Genomic DNA, 19,162 nt, shown 5'->3' with positions numbered 1-19,162 from the left:
CATTGCATTTATCTGGGTACAACACAGAGGCCAGTGATTCAAAGAGGCTTTGCCCTGGATTTCTGTAGCGCTAACCAGTCTGCAATTTACCCCATAGGCCACTGGGGACATGGAGAAGTCGGGTGACCACAAGGCCCTTCCTGAGGCTGGACTGTCAGATGAGGCCAAAGAGGCAAGGCTGTGGTTCTGGGAGATTTATGGCCACAGGAGAGAGTTTGCACGGAGTCCTAAGGTCAACAGGAAACATGGCAGACAGAGCCATGAGTATGGCCTCTGAGAAGAAGCAACAGGGTTGCTTTCTACTGAGCTCCTCCTAAGTCTCAGGCAAGGGGATGATTCTGTAAAGAATCCAGAGATGAGTAAGTCTCAGAATCTGGCTTCTTGTGAGAGGAAAGCCAAGCATGGAGTAAAAGATAAAATAAATACAAAATAATATTTATTAAATGCCAACAAAAGCACAGATAGGAAGTATTCTAGGAATTCAGTGAAGGGGAAATTAAAAGATGGGGCGAAGAGGCAGAGAGAACGAAACTGAGGAATTTTAGAGGGGCGGGACTTCATCTGACCTGCAAGGGTGGATTCCAGTGGGAAGAAAACCAGGGGAGGGAGAAGCCAGCCTCCTCCAGTGGCCCCGGGCATGGTCACTATTTAAAAGGAAGCCTCCAGAAATGAGACCAGGGCTGCGAGCACATTTTCATCCAACGGCACCACACTGTTCTTTGAAAATAACCCTTTTGAAAGCAGATGCTCTCTCCTTTAAAAAATTAATTCAGTCCTCATGGATCATCCGTCTCATATGGCACAGGGGCCCAGGGTTACACGCGAGAGCAGGGTCCCCCACCAGGACCTGGGCTGGCAGCTTCCCCACTCCAGTGCCTCGGCTGCCTGGGAGGTCAAGTATCTGGCCAGGCAGGAGAGATCTCAGAGTCAGATAGAACCGGAGAAGCGCAGCTACATTGGGAGACACGTTCCAGTGACACTGAGGTTGGCTGATTGGACACAGGGAAACTTTGGGGGTGCGGGTGGGCATCTTTTGATTTCCTCTTCTGCTTCCTAACCGCAGGCTGGAGGAGGCTGGAGCCGGCATAGAGGTGCAAGTTGATGGATCCGAGGTACGCATTACATGCCCCCCTGTCACCTTCCAGGACCGCGCACTTCTTCGGGACACTCATTTCGAGGGGTCGCTCTCATTTTCATCTGGCGAGTGGGGGGCTCACACGCACAGTGGCAGCATTTGTACACCTTTGCCCGGAACACCTGTGAGCGGATGCTCCCTGCTCCATTTTACGGGGAGGAAGGAGCTAGAGGAACTCGCCCAACAAGGAGCTAGGAAAGAAAGCTCCTGGGTAGCCCCAGGCCAGTCCTACCCGGAGCCCAGCTCCGTAGACAGTCATTTCCTGCTTTGTTTGCGGGGAATGGTATCCCTGTCCCTCCTGCCTCCTCCGGGGATGGTCGGATGGTCAGGGAGCAGAAAGAAAGGAACGGACATGGCGGAGCTTCGGGGACTGTACCGCGCGTCTCTGGGTCCTTGAAGAAAAGGTCCCAGAGAGCAGGGCCAGGCCGGGGCTAGGGCTTTGGAGCTCGTGGTCCGTGAGTTCTGCCTTCTGGTGCCCGTGGTGAGGAGGGAGCAAGAGAGGAAGGGCGGCGGATGCATAGACTCCACTCTGCCTTTGCTCTCACAGAGAAGCCGCGCTCCTCCTGCAGACAGCGGGGCTTCCAGCTCCGGGATGCATTTCCCCAGGACCCAGAAGAGAGTTGCCAGGCCTAGAGCACTTCATCCCATCAGCCTGACCTCAGGCTCTGCTGGTAAGAATTACCACAGGCTCTGCTTAGGGCACTGATTCAGTGGAGAGTGGCCCAGGGGACAGTGGGTCAGCTAGCACAGAATGTTCTTCCCTGCCGGGCTGGCCCAGTTCCCACGGACTGGCTGAAATCTGAGCAAGCAGGGCCCAGTGCAGGCCAAATGGGAGGGGCCGCAGCAAGCTCTGTTTGCTTGTGGGGACCGTGATCCAGGAGGAGGAACCGTTGACATTCACTGGGAATGCACGGACTTAGGGGGTATGGCTGGGCTCGGACCTGCATCGGAAAGCCCCAGGGTTTAGGGACCCACTGTGAGCTCAGTCCCCACATCTGTAAAAGGGAGGTGATAATCCCCCTTCTGGAAGGTCACCCTGAGAATGGAGTGAAATGAGGTGTAAAGTCGCTGCTACACAAAGTTGAAGAAACCAAAGCCACTGTGACAAGGATGCCGATGATCATGAGGATGTGGCCTCCCCGAGTTTCCAGAATCCCAGGGATTCCTGTGTCTCGAGTGTGCTCTGCGATTTACCGAGCGCTTTCGTGGCCTCGTTCCACCTGAGCTTCATGACAAGCCCCTGAGGCAGACCTACTCCTTCTTATAGATGAGGAAGCCATGGCTCAGTGAGACTAAGTGACCTTCAAGGGTGACAGAGGGGGTGGGTACTGAAGCCAGGGCCACCCCTCGGTCAGATCCGTCTCTCCTGCAGACCCGCAGCTGGCTCCCACGCACTATGGCTGGACCTCTATCAGGAAGCTGACTCATCTTCAGGGTTGCTCTTTGGTGGAGTGAATGCTGGAGTCTCCTAGATGCTTTCCAGCCAACAGGTGTCAGGGTGAATGCTTCTCCTTGAATAAGTAGGAACATAAACTCCATTGCACAAGTTTTAAAACAAAAAGAACAAAATATGCTTAGTTACTGGATCTTCCTTTGGATCATTAGGTATGACGGATGCGAAAATGCAATTGCCAAATTGAGGTCATCTAGGAAAATCTTCAAAATCTTTCTCATGCTCTTTCCAACCTGCTAAATACACAAAGACTCTAGTACATCCAAGGGAATGTGGGAGCAAGTGCCAGGAAAACAGGTGCTCATCCGGACCTGCCCTCTGCTGGGTGATGTTGGACAAGTCCCCGAAATTCCGGGCCTCAGTGTCAGCACCTTGAAATGAGAGCCATGGGAGATGCGAGTTGCTCACGGCAAGCACAGCCCCGGGGACCCCACCGCACGTCTGGTGCCGAGGAAAAGAGTGCTGGGCCCGAGTGTGGACAGCAGAGGGGACACACAGGACATGTACCCGTCCCTCCTCTTATTGGCACTCTCTACTGGACTGAGCTGATTCACATTCTGACCACAACCTGTTACCACCCACCTTTTGCACCAACCTGTGAGGACGAGGGATGCATGCTGGGTCACCGTCATGTCCTCACAGAGGAGAGCTCCCTGCTCTGTTTCTGGGGACCCCCTGGAAGGCCACTCAGAAACCACGTCCACCCAGGGGCACACTGCAGGTGTATCCGATCTGGTGTCAGACCTCGAGTTCCTTAGCTCAGACCCCCTTATCTCCTGGGTTCCTTCCTGGCCACTGGGTCACTGCTCATCTCCCCACCTGACATGGATCCTCACCGCCTCCACCACCCCCTTGTCCTGACTTCGCTCAGCTCTCCGCTGTAGCAGTTCACGTGGAGACCGTGCTTCCCCAGGCTCTTCTCCGCCACCGTGTAGTGAGCAGACCAGGAGACCACCGTCCCTCGGGAGGCTCTGCATTTGACAATAATGTTAACATGTTTGTATTTCCATAGGACTTAAATGTTATTGCATCATTTCCTATAAATTGTCTCATTTGGCAGTCACAATTCTGGGAGGAAGGCGTTTTATTTCCATGTTACAGTTTTGCAAACTGAGAGACAGATACCGCATTCCTCGGGATCCTTGACTCCCTCACTCAGCTTGTCCAATGCATGAGTGAAGGCGGAACTGAAGCCCGGAAGGAGCAGGGATGGATCAGGCGAGTGGCAGACATGGCCACTGCCTTGGGGGGTTGCCCGCACATGGTCTTTCGGGCTGGCACTGCTCTCCCTGTCAGGACTCGTTGGACCCCTTTTGTGGGGCACCTGGGGAGAAAGGTCTTGGAGAAGTTGCTTTGTGAAGATGGAGTGACTGATATTCCAGCGGTTTTTTTTTTTCCCTTATTGCCACTGTTCTTCCCACCACGGAGCCTATGACAGCTGTTTTTCCGGGGGCACAGCATGCAAACCCGGGCACTGATTCTCTCCAACACTGGATTTTGGCTCAAGAGGAATCCTTAGAGACCAAAAAGAGACCACGATTTAAAGGAATGAAAATAGGGGCACCTGGGTGGCTCAGTCAGTTAGGCGTCTGCCTCCAGCTCATGTCATGCTCCCAGGGTCCTGGGATCGAGCCCCGCATCGGGCTCCCTGCTCAGCAGGAGGCCTACTGCTCCCTCTGCCCCTGGCCCCGGCTTGCTTTCTCTCTCTCTCTCTGTCTCTCAAATAAACAAATAAAAAAAATCTTTAAAAAATATTAAAAAATAAAGTAATGAAAATATGTTCTAATGCTAAAAGAGATCATAAATCAGATAAAATATGTGTTAGCACTGTTCTAGACGCTTTGGGGAAACAAAAAAGCAGAAGAGAGAAACCATCCTTGTCGAGGCAGCTTGGTCCGTGAGCATTGCAAAAATGCAGAAATACCTCACCAACTCAGAAAAGGCCGTGGAGGGAAGAGGATGGACAGGGAAGGAATGGGAAGGAAGAGAACTTGCGGAACCCTGGGGTTTCTGTGCGTGTGGTGGTGGGGGTGCAGGACGGGTGTGTGTGATTTTGTGTCAGCTTCACGCCTGTGGCCTCTGGCGAGTGGAGTCTGGGAAGAGTCTTCGGGCCTCCCTGTAACGAATCCCAGTGAATGGTTGGCAATTAGTGGATCGGTTTTGGTAGCACGGTAGTGGTCACTCAAGTATTTGAGAACAGCCTGTCCCGTATGCTACAATGAACATTTCCCTGCCTGACATTATTAATTTTCATAGCAAGTTAGCTTTTTGTTTTTAACTCAAAGGTAAGCTTAGCTTAGCCTTGTCAGAATGAAACTTAAACGACAAGAGTGCCCATCAGGCCTCAGGAGCCAGGCTGAGTGATGGGGACGTGGGGATTAATGCTCCGTCTTCACCCTTTAGGGGTAACTGAAAGGAAACTCTACATACTGAAATTTAAATGAGAAGAGATGTACAAATTAAAGGATTATTGCTAATACTATGAAGGGATTTGTGTGTGTGTGTGAATGTGCGTGTTTAACAAGAACATTCATTGTAAGTTTATTGCAAGTAATAAAACACTGTTGATTATTCTATTTTTCAGAGAGGTGTTTTCAGCTATTATGTCACTTTTAATGCCTATACATTAAGGACTTTCACTATATATTCAAAATTGAAGACTCATGCTTCTTTGGACATATGAATATTGACTGCCAAGATACCAGGCAAAAATTAGAGTATTAGCACTAATAAGAAAAAGTTATCCAATTAATTTTGATTGATTGATTGGTTACAAGCTGTCAGAAATATGGTATATTAAAAACCTCAAAGGCAAAATCCTCAGAGGGTACTTCCCTGTCTCTAGAATGGAATCCATTCTTGTAACTTTGGTACGATGCAAAAATAATTAGGTAAAACACATTTCTATTGATTTAATATAAAATGTATTTTACATTTTTATATAATCTACATATATGTACACATATGTAAATAGAGTCCAAAGGGGTCATTCTTTGTGGAGATTTTAAGCACTGGAACACTGTGGGGTGCTATGGGTGAGGATTTCCATTCTGCCTCCTTCATCCCTAGGACCATGCATCCTGGCCGGCTCCCAAGAGTGTCTCGGTTTCTGCCTGTGCAGCGTCCCAGTGAGGACATCCCTCTGTTCACTGTCACAGCTGGTCTTACTTGGATAATAAATCATGATGTTGCCCATCCAATGTCACTTGCTGAGTGGCCACCTGTCCTGCCTTATTGTAGATCTAGTCTTTGTTATAGACAATGCATGCTTTTCACAGTGACTATATAAGATCTACTTGCCAGGCCCACTCTGGGGTTACTCTTTAGAGGTACTCTTTAGAGTTCACACAGGCCTTCCTTGTTACAGACATGTTTTTAAATTTTTCACAAATTAGAGGAGATCATGTTTTTCCAAAAAAGATGCTGAAACACCAGTGGAAGAGCCTATGTCTCATGGTTAGAGATCAGTGTGGAGATTATATTTTATTCTCTAAATGGTGTCTATAATTTAGTAACCTCTTATAAACTTTTTCCATATTACTAAATATTCCTCTAGATCACCATTTGTCATGGGTTTATATTTTTTTCATCGCATGTATCCCCTTCTTGAAAGATTCATCTACACTGGCTGGTAATACTCTTTCCCTTCCATTCACTCCTCAACCCACTGCAGTGCTTCCTGCCCTGTTGACATGGGTCCACATTGCTCTCTACAGGGGCCAGGGCTTCACCGCTTCACGTTGCCAAATCCATTCCTTTTCTTCTTGGGCTTGTTGATATTACTTGGTTTTTTATAAAGAACCACGGAGTTTAATAACTCCAATTCTTCAGGGCCTCCTTTTCCTGTGATGGTCCCTTCCTTTTCATAGGCTTCTCAAAAACCCGAATTTCAGAATTATCCAGCTGTCTGCTTTCCATCTCCTTTGAGAAATTTCACAGCCACTTCAAATTCAATTTGTCCAGAAATGATCTCAAACTCTTACTCTCTGAGGGCAGGTGAGAAGAAGAAATGTGTTAAGTTTTCAAACTTTTTATAGTAGGAAGTAAGTAGAAGTGGAAAACTAATAAAGTAGGCAAATAAAAATAATCATTCATAACTTCATCTTCTTCATGTTTCCTATAAACTTTTCTTAACATTGGAGTGTTCTTTTAGAAATATCTCTTGTGAAAAAATGTTAATTTTAAATATTTACATTTCTTTATTTTCCTTTAATTATTTTGTCTTTTGTTAGTTTCAAGTTAAATTTATTTATTTATTTTTTTAATTTTATTTATTTATTTGACAGAGACAGCAAGAGAGGGAACACAAGCAGGGGGAGTGGGAGAGGGAGAAGCAGGCTTCCCACAGAGCAGGGAGCCCAATGCCGGGTTCGATCCCAGGACCCTGGGATCATGACCTGAGCCGAAGGCAGACGCTTAACGACTGAGCCACCCAGGCGCCACAGTTTCAAGTTAAATTTAATTGAATATGTTTGATTAGAAATACCATGCATAGTATGTATAGTATTCCTATGGCTGTTTTGTCTCTTGATAGATATAGAGATAAGATAAGATAGAGAGAGAGATAGATAAGAGATAAGAGATGAGAGATAGATAGAGATAGATAAGAGATAAGAGATATACATATATTGATTTATATGGAGATGAATATATACACATACATGATATCTATATCTAGCTGGCTACAGTGTGTATATTCAGAAAGAGCTATACATATTATTCAGAGAAGGAGAAAGGGAGAGAAAATGTCTAGAATGATGACTTGATAAGTATTACCAATATTTATCTGTGGATGCTATTTTATTATTGAACTTTGTTGTCTTCGTGTGTTTGTTCTGTTTTAGTTCTTTATGGTTAAAAATAAGCCTCCTCTTTCTTTCCTTCCTTCCTTCCTTCCTTCCTTCCGTCCTTCATTCCTCCTCTCATGAAAGGAGATTACACCTCCTACAAGGTAGTGAGAAGTCACAAAATGGAAGCCATGTGGGACACTTGAGATGCTCAGCTATCTCATGCCATGTATCTCTGGTCACCCCTGGTAGAATCCATGGGTGGCTCTTCCTCACACTGTGAATCTTCCATTAGCCCACACTGGAGTCTACCTTGTAGATGAATTCCTTTCTTAGAGGAAAGGCAGGGATGTGTTTTCTTCAGTGTTAACTTTCTCTTTCCCCTGCCCAACAATCACTTAGTAAATATTTGCTGAACAAAAAGGTAATAATATAGGGTTTACTAAGTTCCTTAAAGACATTACATTTTAATTCATTTAATCCTTTCAATGGCCTTATGAGGCCAGCACTAGTGTTAACCCCATCCTACAGGTGACAAAACTGAGGCACAGAAAGTGTAAGTAATAGCCCTAAGGCCCCTCAACTAAGTGGACATTGAGGGACTGCAGATCCAAGCTCTTAACCCAAATAGTCTCTTAATTAAATTTTTTACTTTTTTATTTTTTTTGAGAGAAAACGCACACGTGTGAACAGGGGAAGGACAGATGGAGAGAGAGAGAGAATCCCAAACAGGCTCCATGCTCAGTGTGGAGCCTGACACAGGGCTTGATCCCACAACCTGGAGATCATGACCTGAGCCAAAATCAAGAATCGGACACTCAACCGACTGAGCCACCCCGGCGCCCCTAAATTATTTACTTTTTAACAAGGCTTTTAAAAAATCAAATACAGAACAAGGGCCATTTCTGATGACATTTTCATTTTCTTTTTTATTACTGTTGAACTTTAGAAAATGAATGACAATATCATTAGACTCGAACGTTATGTCATGCTTTCGTCTGTTCCGGCTTCACTGTTTGATGGAGTGAAAACAATTCCGAGGGACGTATCTCACTGTGGTCTTTGCCATTTCTTCACATGGGCTGTTGCCACTCAGCAGAAGGTGAGACTTCAGTCCACGTTTCTGGGGAAATGTAAGTAATGGGATCAGACTTCACTATCACTGGCCCCCAGATGATGAGAACCCCACTTGTCCCCAGAGAGCATCAAAAGTTATGCTCCCCTTATCTTTCGGTGAGCATGCACTGGGTCAGGAGGCACAATGACGCAGGCTGGGGATGATTTATTGCGCGTGACACAGATTTCTGTTTCTGCAGTCGTGAAGGCCATGTCTGCGGGATCTGTGCGCCAGTTTGCACCCGGTATACTGAACTAAGATGAATACATGAATAATTGTTTTGATAATATTAAGCAGGCACGTGTGATGTCGCTTTGCTACATCTGCTATTAACAACATAAACAAAAAGAGTCTTTCTTGGTTGTATGTTACAGTGCTTTCAGGAAGAGCGTAATGTGTCTGATTTGGTAAGCCTTTGCTGATATCAGTTAGAACACCAGTCTTTTTCTGAATATCTCAGGATCAAATGGGAAAGTCAGCGTGTTTAAAATAAGATGGCTGGATAAAAATCACTTGCCGAGTTTATTCAAAATACCAACCATCCCTTGCACACCCAAAGATTTTATTTTATTTTTTTTTTTTTAAAGATTTTATTTATTTATTTGAGAGAGAGAGAATGAGAGAGAGCACATGAGAGGGGGGAGGGTTAGAGGGAGAAGCAGACTCCCTGCCGAGCAGGGAGCCCGATGCGGGACTCGATCCAGGGACTCCAGGATCATGACCTGAGCCGAAGGCAGTCGCTCAACCAACTGAGCCACCCAGGCGCCCCCAAAGATTTTAATTCAGTATATCTCAGAATAGAGTAAGAAAATCAGTGAATGTTTTAACAAACACCAGAGGTTATTATCATGTGTGGTCTGGTTGAAAAACCATTGATCTGATATCACCTCCCACTGAACTAGCCTCTGATAGAGTGCTTGAAATTCTCAACAACCTACCAGACAAATGGTCCATGAGCTTGGCTGGCTTCCAATGACGAGTGACTCACTACCTTGCAAGGCGATCTACCCAACGCTGCAGCTCGGGCATACAATAGTACGATAGGATATTTTGAATTATTAAATAGGACCCTGTGTCCAATGAATTATAGTATTTTCCCTGGCTCGAGAGCAGTCTGAGCAGACACAGTGAATTGGAAGGCCTGGGACAGCTGGCCATTGAAAGGAAAGAGGACACAGAGCAGTGCCCCCAGTGGACTAGTGACCACACAGCAGATGGGGATGGGGTCATGAAAAAGGGGTCAGTGGGGATGCAATGACACGCAGACCAGAGAACCCCATCCCCACGTGCCCAGCACTTTAGAAACAGGTGAAGCCTGCACTAATCTTAGATATACCTTGTGGGAGGGGTGACAATGAGCTAACTGAGGCTAAGTTTCCACCACTCACTGTAGTGGGGAAAGGAGTGGAAATAAAAACTGAATTCTGTTATGAAAGCGAAGGAAGACAGCATTCTTATATATCGGAGAACGTGGACTACCTTTTATCTCAACCATTGTTTCAGGGAGCAAAATCTGTAGAAATGTCTACCTTGTTCTACTTGCTAGGGCTACTCAAAGCAAATTTTTCTTCCTTGTTTCCTTTTAGCTAATGGCAGATGGAGCTGGTACATTTTCTTTTCCAGACTAAGCATTCTCAATTCCACCATACTTCGCATGGCATAGATATAATCTACCCTTCTGAGTACTCTATAATTTGTATGTATTTTCCATAACACGGGCAACAGAATTATTCATTTATACTACCCATACATGGTCCAAGATCTTATTTTTCTCTAAGCATGTTTTGATGAATGCAGCTTGGAACATCAGCTATTCTAACAATAGTTTTGAAGATAATATAATAATAAACTAGACATAAAACATAATTTAAACACTATGTTCACAGCTCATTCTAGATATTATAGAGGGTACTAACAGGTGTATCCCAGAGATTCTGTTGCACACATTTTATTAATCTAGTTGATCATGAAGCTCTCCTGAGAGGGTATTTTACTTTATTTTTATTTTACTTTTGGGTTTTCTATTTATACAATGTATTAGAGTAAAAATAGACTTCTGTAACAAAGATTCTTGTAAACCTAGAGCTTACAGAGTAGAGAAGTTTCTTCTTTCATATATAGCTGTCCTGATATTAGCAAAACAAGGTGTTAGGGCAGACTTGTCCCTCAGGGTCCTTCATAGAATCAGATTCTTTCCAAAGCTTTTCTTCTCCATCCTCTGGCTCCCTATTCCCTAGTACAGGAGTCAGCATTCCAGGTCTGCCATCTATTTCTATAAATAAAGTTTTATTGGCACACAGTCACTTGATAGGCATTGTCTATGACTGCTTTGTTGTGGCAATGGCAGAATTGAGTAGTAGCCTTAGTGACTGTACCACCCACAAGATCTTAAATATTTACTCTCTGGTCCCTTACCAAAAAAGTTTCTGACCCCTTCCCTGGGGTGTTGTCATGGTTGAAGCTAGGTCACTGCCATATCTGGGTTCAGTTTGGAGGAAGAGAAAGAGAGCCTGGGAAAGGCACTCCCACAGAGTCTAGCGCAGAAGAAATGGTGCACATCATTTCTGTTCATACATGGGGGAGAACTTAGCCGCCATGATGCCAGTCCTGGGAGACACCGGGCAATTCGGTAGAGCTTCCAGTCACGCACAAGCTACAAGTCCACATCATGGAGGGTGGGGCGAAGGGGCCTTGAGGATGACCAGCAGTCTCGGCTACACCCAACGGAACAGAGGGGAGTGTGGCTCTACTTCAGGGCAGGAGCACTTCAGTCTTTTCCAACAGAATAAGCTCTGTCAATCAAGTTTCCCCTTTGATTTAATGCCTGTGTTTATTTTAAAGAAAAATTTATCCATATGTTTCTGCATCATTTTTACCTCTCATCAAAATGTTGTTTTTCAACAGCTGCTTGCCATTCACAATTCCTGGTGGAAAATGAATAAGCAAGTTTGGTTATATAGTATGAAGGTAGGAAGTGTATGTGGCATCGAAGCCCAGCATGGCAGCATGCACCTAGAAAGTAGGGTTTGTACAAATACTGAATGGAGCTGATTGCAATAGAGATCTTCTTCAGCCTTCATTGATCAAACTGGATTAGTTAAATCTATTGTCAGGTAGTAATACCCAAAACAAAGACACATGGGACATACAAGGACCCCTACACTGCATAAAATTACTCATTTCATGAAATCTCAATTTCTCTGTCCCATTTGGCCAGCACCATACTCTGTGGGCACCAGCTCTGTCATTTGGGACCTCTGGGATCCCCTATTCCATTCGCATCCTGATCGCTCTTAGCAGGAGAGCAACTCCAGCACCTTTCTCCAACAGTGGAAGTTCAGAAATCCAGAGTGCAACCAGTCACCAGCATCTAGGAATTCCAATATTGAGAAAGTGACACAAAGATGGAAGGGGACGTTGGCATCGGGCCTGACACAGAAGCAGTGCAGAGGCTGGGTATCACAGCCACTTTCCCTTCCTGGTTCTTGAAAACTCCTCGGGTTCTTCTCTTGCTTCCAAGGCTGAGGCTCAGGCCCACTCACAAGTTCTGTGAGCCCCCATTCAAATAACTTTGTAATCAATTTCCGTTTTGATTGAATTAGTAAGGCTCAGTGTTGTTGAATGGAAATGGGTGTTGTCCCCACTCTAGGTTAAGATACTGAGACTCAGAAGGTCCAGCCCAGAGTTTCAGCAAGAAAGTGGCAGAAAGCAGCACGACACTCGGTCTTTCCATTCCACATCCAGTGACATTTTTCCATCTGAGGAATACTCTGGTAATCTCCCTTATTTTCTGGGAAATTAAAGGAAAGTTCCTAGCACAGCCAGGAGCCAAGGCTGGTTCCCATATATTTCTGTTAGAAAAACCATACACATTTTATTAAGGAGCTGCAAAAATTTCTATATAATTCACTAAACTATAAATAAAATAAAATTCTTCATTAGAGGAAGAACAGTTTCTTCTTCTTACTACCTTTAGATCACAATACCTTGTGTGTCATGGGTACTCAATTATTTTTGTTGAGTAAATGAACAAATGAGCAAGAGAATGTAGTAGAAATAGCTGTCAGAAATCTCAAGGGGGGTTTTTCTGGAAGAGAAAGGTAGAATTAAACATAACTTCATTCACAATCTAGTAACAACCTCTCGTCAAGATCCAGGAGTTCTGCTAGGGCATCCCTAGCTGGGAGACGCTCATATTGTCATGCTCATGGGAGTCAGAGACGTTTACCAGCAACTTTTCTGTTCAAATGCTGCAGAGAAAGAGATAGGAAGCCTGTGGGAAGGCTCTTCTCAGTTTTGTCCTATGACTGAAGATGCTGTAAGGCCCACCTCTACCCAGAATTGTTTCTCCTGCTAGATTACTGAGGAGCCCAGCTAGGCGGGCCCACGTCTCAGATGGGACACTGTATTTCCAGGAGGCCACATTAACATGAAAATATCTTCCCTTGTAGGATAACCCATGGGCCAGTGATGGCTACGACAACCCTGGGAAGTCAGGTAGAATATGAAGAGCAGCAGGAGAGAGAGAAGTGTGCTGTCCTGTGCGTGAGGCCCATCTGCAAGGATGATGGGACTGGGGCATGTTTTCATAGGAGCGAGAACAATAGCTGGGAGCAGGGGCAGGAGAAGCGGAACAACAGCCGAGGTACCAGAGGGCATGTGCAGGCACGAGGTGGGGCGGGTTGTGCATAGAAAGGCACAGTCCCAGATGCAGGAGACAAGAGGCCTGAGATTTTTCCCCCAGAAGAGATAGGATAGGTTCTCCTGGTTTTTCTAAAATAGTTCCCAGAATTCTATGTCCTAGTAATTAATTCAGGAATGAACACTTCCCAGAGTCCAAGCTGGATCCATGGAGAGAGAACCTATTTTCCAGGGCAGCTGACTCAGAGAGTCCACATGGGAAACAAAGAAGGTCTATGTAGATGAGAACTGGGTAATAAAGCACATAGACTATGTTTTTGCTTCTACAACACACCTGTGGGGGTCAAACTACAGGTGACATCAGCTAGGCATCAGTGTCCGATCTTACCTCCGCTACTCCCCCCCAGGAAATATGCTTAAAATAGTATGATTACAATGGAAGTGCGGTGGCCTGACACTACTGTCTCCCTAGTAGACTCTCTCTAAAACTTCTTGGCTGTCTTGATGACGCAAGCAGGATGTTCTGGATGCCCACATGGAAAGGAACCGTGAGGGGTCTCTAGGACCCACAGGCGTCTTCTAGATGCTGAGAGTAGCCTCTAACCAACAGCCAGCAAAAATACTGAAGCTCTCAGCCCTATAACTGTACTTTTTTTTTTTTTTTTTTTTTAAAGATTTTATTTATTCATTTATTTGAGAGAGTGAGAGAGAGAGCACATGAGAGGGGGGGAAGGTCAGAGGGAGAAGCAGACTCCCTGCCGAGCAGGGAGCCCGATGCGGGACTCGATCCCGGGACTCCAGGATCATGACCTGAGCCGAAGGCAGTCGCTTAACCAACTGAGCCACCCAGGCGCCCTCAGCCCTATAACTGTAAGGAACGAAGCACCGTCAACAAACATGTGAGCAGGAGGACCCTTCCCAATAGGGTCTCCAGAGGAGAACACAGCCCTGGCCAACTCCTTGATCACAGCCTTGGGAGACCCTAAACTGACCAGCCATGGGAGACCCTGAGGATGCAGCCTGAAGCCACTAGGCATGTGACGATTTCTTCTACAGCAACAGAAAGCCAATGAGGTGCCACAGTGGGTATCGCACCTGGCATTCTAGAAGAATCCTAGTGCAGAATTTTCTCATGATCCATATCTCAGATTCCCATTGGAGAGAAGTAGGAATGGGGACTGTAGTAAAATACAGAAGAAAGAGTATTTCTGCTCTTGGAGAAAGACAGATGTGGATTTAAATGGAAACATCATCTCTTGCTGGCTCTGTGATTGTGCACAAGTCACTTAGCCTCTCTGTACTGTACAGTCTTCTCCAGAAAAATAGAAAAGATTTTTTTTTTTTAATGGGCTCTTGAGTTAATATGAAAGAATAAACAGGTCGGGAAGGAAATCTAGTGGTGTTACTTGCTAGATTGAAGTAATCATTTATTTAAAAATGACAATAGCTAAAATCTATTGAGTACTTAGTATGGGCCAGTGAACTAAATGCATGATAGCTATTTATACAGGTAATCTTTACAGTAACCCTAAGAAGTAGATACTATTACAGAGAAACCAAAGACCATACCCAAATCACTCAGCTGGGATTTGAACTTGGGCTGTCTCCACTGGAATTTGGCTTGGATGTGGCAGACGGGTCATGGCCAGGAGTGACGAGTTGGAGCCAGGATCTGAGACCCCGGCAAGCAGTGCAGGCCACTCTGAGAGACTTTGACTTCTTCCACCCTGGAAGCAGTAGGCAGGCGTCCCCCACTCTCCAAACGTAAGCCATTCCTGTAAAACCTTTGGTAAGCCCCAACGCCTTAAATCTAAGAGTATCCCCCAAAGTTCGCAATACACCCACTTTGCTTTTACGGAAGAACTACATTAGTACGGTAACTGCTTTTTTCATAAAAGCAAAAATCCTCTTCAGATTTCTTTCCCTCAGTGAAAACAGGCACAAAGGCGGGACTCTCAGAAAAGCAAAGTGGCATCATGTGAACTTTAGAAAGTGAGGTGCACCTGTATGAAGAAGGGTTCCCACAGCAACACAAAATGTAAATTAATTCTTACGTCTGAGCATAGCGCATCTTTATGAAAACACTGTCATGCATGGTCGTTTCTCTAGGAGACTGGAGGCACACCCTGGGTTAGTTGGGCTTCCAGGAGACAATCCAAAGTCTACCGACCATGTATGAAGTTATTCTGTAGAGAAACAGCTTCTACATCCCAAACAGCTGACTTACAGATGATTTTTTGAATATTTATTGTTTGAAAATTGTGTCTGCCTTCATGTGTGTGTTTGTGTAATTACATGAGTTCTTTTCATCGAGTCTTTATATACAAAGCCCCGCAAAATCATTCGGTTGGAGCCCTAAATAGTGCCCAAGGCCACTGCAGCTATGAGAGGGTCATCAGGGAGACCCCATTCAGTTCTGGGCCACGTTTCCTGAAGGCAGAGGAATAGAGAGAACAGTCCCTCACTCCTCAGGGTCCTCTGTGCTGGGAGAGCTGAGTAGGAGCCACGTGTGAGAACTGTAGGACATCTGATCATGCTAGGGGTCAGAATCGTGTATGTGGCCATCCACAACCCTTTCACAAACGCAGCTGTGCCACTTGCCCTAGTAAAGACGGAGTGTCGTTTGGAATTTTAGGATGTCTCAGGGTGAGATAGAGAAGTTATGGCCTCAAGGATGAGGAAGTGAGTGCATTTGGGGCCTCAGGTTCCCTGACTTACACGAAGTAGAGTAGAATCCACCATGTGCATTGGGGCAGAGATGACTGGGGAGCCCCCATCGCCACACTGCAGGGGACCTTGAGAGATCCTGCCACGTTCTCAAGGCAGCTACTATCCACCTGCTGTGTGGAGTGATTTTCCATGGGCTGGAGACAGACATCAGAACATAGAGGTGTTCAGTTTGTGTCAGCTGTCATCCCAACTGGCCAACAGCTTGACGAAACCTCCCACAAGGGGACCAAGGGAGCGACTGTTAGAGGACAGAGAGCACAAAGCACCAGGTCCATATGAAGAGTAGAAGATATTCAGAAAGGGAGGTTGAACCCAATGACCCTCATATTGTAATTAATAGTTCTTGCCAAGGAAATAATCTGTAATTCTTCTGGGGAATTTAACTGAAGTGCAAGGTTCCACAGGAAAGTATCTGAAATGAAACTCGCCTGCCCACTTGTATAAGCTCGGAGAACAGGGGTCTTAAGGACACTTACTTTTCACAATTTACCATTGCTTCCTGCACCTTCTTACACTGTGGCCTGCAAGCCAAGAGTGGATTTTGCATTTTTAAGTAGTTGAAAAAAATCAAAAGATTGATATTTTTTGTATAAGAAATTATATGAAATTCAGATGTTAGTGTTTATAAGTAAAATTTTATTTTTACTTATATAGCAGCCTTTGGTGCTATTGATATTTCAGGGCAGATGAGTCTTTGTTGGGGGGGTCCCTGTGCACGGAAGGGTGTTGGGTGGCATTCCTGGCCCTCATGCGCTAGATGCCACAGCACCCTTCCCCAGGAGGACAATCACAAACGTGTCCAGATATTGCCCAGTGGCCCCTGGAAGGCAAAATCACCCCTGGAGAGAGGGGCCTCCTCGCTGGGCCACAGCCACGATCGTTCATGTCACTGCTATCTGCCTGCGTTTGTGGGACAACAGCAGGGTTGACTAGTTGTAACAAAGTCTTTCTGCCCAAAAAGCTTAAATATTACTCCTGGCCCATTACAGAAAAAGTCCTCCAGCGGCTAGCCTAACGCATAGAAGGAACCAGTGTTTGAAAAAGGGATGAAGAAGAAAGGAAGAGAGAGAGTCAGAGAATAAATTGGTCAGGCAAAATAACTTCTGGGAAAAATGAGTTCCTTTGTTTGTTTTTTTAAACAAAGACCCGTCAATGCACAAATGTCAGGCTATAGGCCAGCCTTTTCCTAAGAACACCACAAGTACACGTTTATTTCTAAAGCAACACCATCTGAGGTCTTAAGATCGGCCTCTTCTACTTACACTTCAGGAAGCTACCAACTATCACAGAAATGCAAGTCAACTGAAAAGAGCCAACTGGGAGAAACGCATGTAAGCACTGACCTTTGTAAGCAACTCCACAACTACTGGAATTTATCAGCAGCATGTAATAGTTCAAATTCCGAATCAACAGGGCGCCTGGGTGGCTCAGTCGTTAAGTGTCTGCCTTCGGCTCAGGTCATGATCCCAGGGTCCTGGAATCAAGCCCCGCATCGGGCTCCCTGCTTAGCGGGAAGCCTGCTTCTCCCTCTCCCACTCCCCCTGCTTGTGTTCCTGCTCTCACTGTCTCTCTCTGTCAAATAAATAAATAAAATCTTAAAAAAAAAAAAAAAAATTCCGAATCAACAGACTGAACACCATTCTGTGAGATCCATGGAAGAGAAAGCCCATGTTTGTCAAACATTCACCATATTCAGGCACTCAGAAAGAATCTGTACCTATGTGAGTCTCCCCAGAGCACTCTGAGGCATTATTTCCTCATTTGTGAGATGAGGGAGCTGAGGGTCATACACATTAAGGGGCTTATCCAAGATCTTACGGAGTCAGGGGCAGAGATGGGACCCTGATAGGGACCTGGATTCTGCCAAAGTCTTTATGTCTGTCAGCGTCATGCCACATGTATGGTAAAACATATTTGAATCGGCCACATCCACAAGGACAACAGAGTCTCTGGAACGAGCCACCATTTCTAGAAATTCAAGCACAGAAGGAAGCAAGTCAGAAAGAGTCAGGATCACTGAGTCTAGTCCGTGGCCACAGTGCAATGCTTCTATGGAGTAGCCACGGCCCTGCTCCCTCAGCTTCCAGGGAGCAAGAACTGCCATTTCCTAGGGTGACCTGGCCTGTCTAAGGTTTTGGTAGAGTGTCAGCGTTTCCATGCACCATGCTGAGCAATGTTAGAAAGGCACTCGCCGACAATCTGAGAAAGTAAATGGACTGAAAAGGCATGTGTGTAGAAACAGGCAGTATAAAGAGAGATTTATCACTTGTTCTGATAAATTGACAGTGAAATTAAAAAGCTTAATTATTTCAGCATGAATTTTGAGAGGCATCTTTTCCCACTGAACATATGAAAAAGTTTCAAAGCATTTTGCAGCAATAAAACATCTGTGACCCAATTTACAAAAACAAAAACCAAAAAAAAAAAACAAAACAAAAAACCAACCACAGAAGAAAACTGAGAGTTTTCAAGGTAGCAAAGAGCAGCAGGATGGGTTCCATCTTCCATCAATAGACGGATGCTTGTGCATGCAGCAGGCCTTCAAAAGCATGTCCTTACAAATCTTGAGTGTGTGGGAAGAAGGTGAGGAGAGTTCTGTAGGGCCCGAAACACCACTGAGAAGAGTGTATAAAGGTTGGTGACCGATCAAAGACCGAAGGAAAAGGTGCATGAGAGTTCACTAATGGAAAGATAATGGCCTTCAGGAGCTGGTGAGGACAACAAAATACAATGAATGAATTTTAAGGACAAAAACACACTTGAAAAAAAATGTGGCAAAATACATTATCTGAAAGCATTGAATTATAATAATTCCAAAACGTTTCATTCCATTTGGTGTGCTGCTAATGGAGAGAGATGGGTGATATAGTCTAAAGGCTTAATGGTTTGGTTTTAAAAGGTTTCAGCTATGTCTGGCGCTTAATTAGAGTGGATCAGGCAGGGCTTAAAAGTATCTTTTGAAGAAAACCAAGATCAGATCCAATATACTCAATAAATATTCACAATTCTTGAATGATTTGAAGTAGATTATTTTAAACTGATAAAAAAACTTTACAAAAATCTGTTCTAAAAAATGTATAGAAAATTTACATATGATAATTTACTAATTAGAAAATCCACAATATTTCTGAAGATGCGAAACCTAAATTGTGTATAGAATGAACTGGATTGACTCAGTGGTGAAAATTCTTGGACTTTGTGTCTATCATTATTTCGATCTGATTCCCCAGTGCCCAGGAAATTTTATGCATATAAAGTAGCCACTTTGGTAAGAATATTCTAGCAAGATTCCAATTAGT

General features: G+C 45.0%; 1 long non-coding RNA gene across 4 annotated transcripts in view; it reads left to right on the top strand.

Annotated features, from left to right (window-relative positions):
• Positions 1-509: 509 nt before the first annotated feature.
• LOC118549936 (uncharacterized) overlaps positions 510-19,162 on the top strand; it is a 36,599-nt gene continuing 17,946 nt past the window's right edge. The window contains exons 1-5 of one of the 4 annotated variants that reach the window (XR_013441572.1): positions 510-984; positions 1,064-1,112; positions 1,683-1,806; positions 8,325-8,477; positions 10,079-10,422. This is a non-coding gene — a long non-coding RNA (uncharacterized LOC118549936). Of the gene's footprint in view, positions 985-1,063; positions 1,807-2,740; positions 4,336-8,324; positions 8,509-10,078; positions 10,423-19,162 lie in introns of those variants that run through there. The other 3 variants (XR_013441570.1, XR_013441571.1, XR_013441573.1) reach the window with 3 other exon arrangements.

This window comes from Halichoerus grypus, chromosome 10, assembly GCF_964656455.1.
Source record: "Halichoerus grypus chromosome 10, mHalGry1.hap1.1, whole genome shotgun sequence".
Lineage (NCBI taxonomy): Eukaryota > Metazoa > Chordata > Mammalia > Carnivora > Phocidae > Halichoerus > Halichoerus grypus.
The sequence above is the reverse complement of the archived record's forward strand: the minus strand, read 5'-3'. Positions and strand labels throughout refer to the sequence as shown.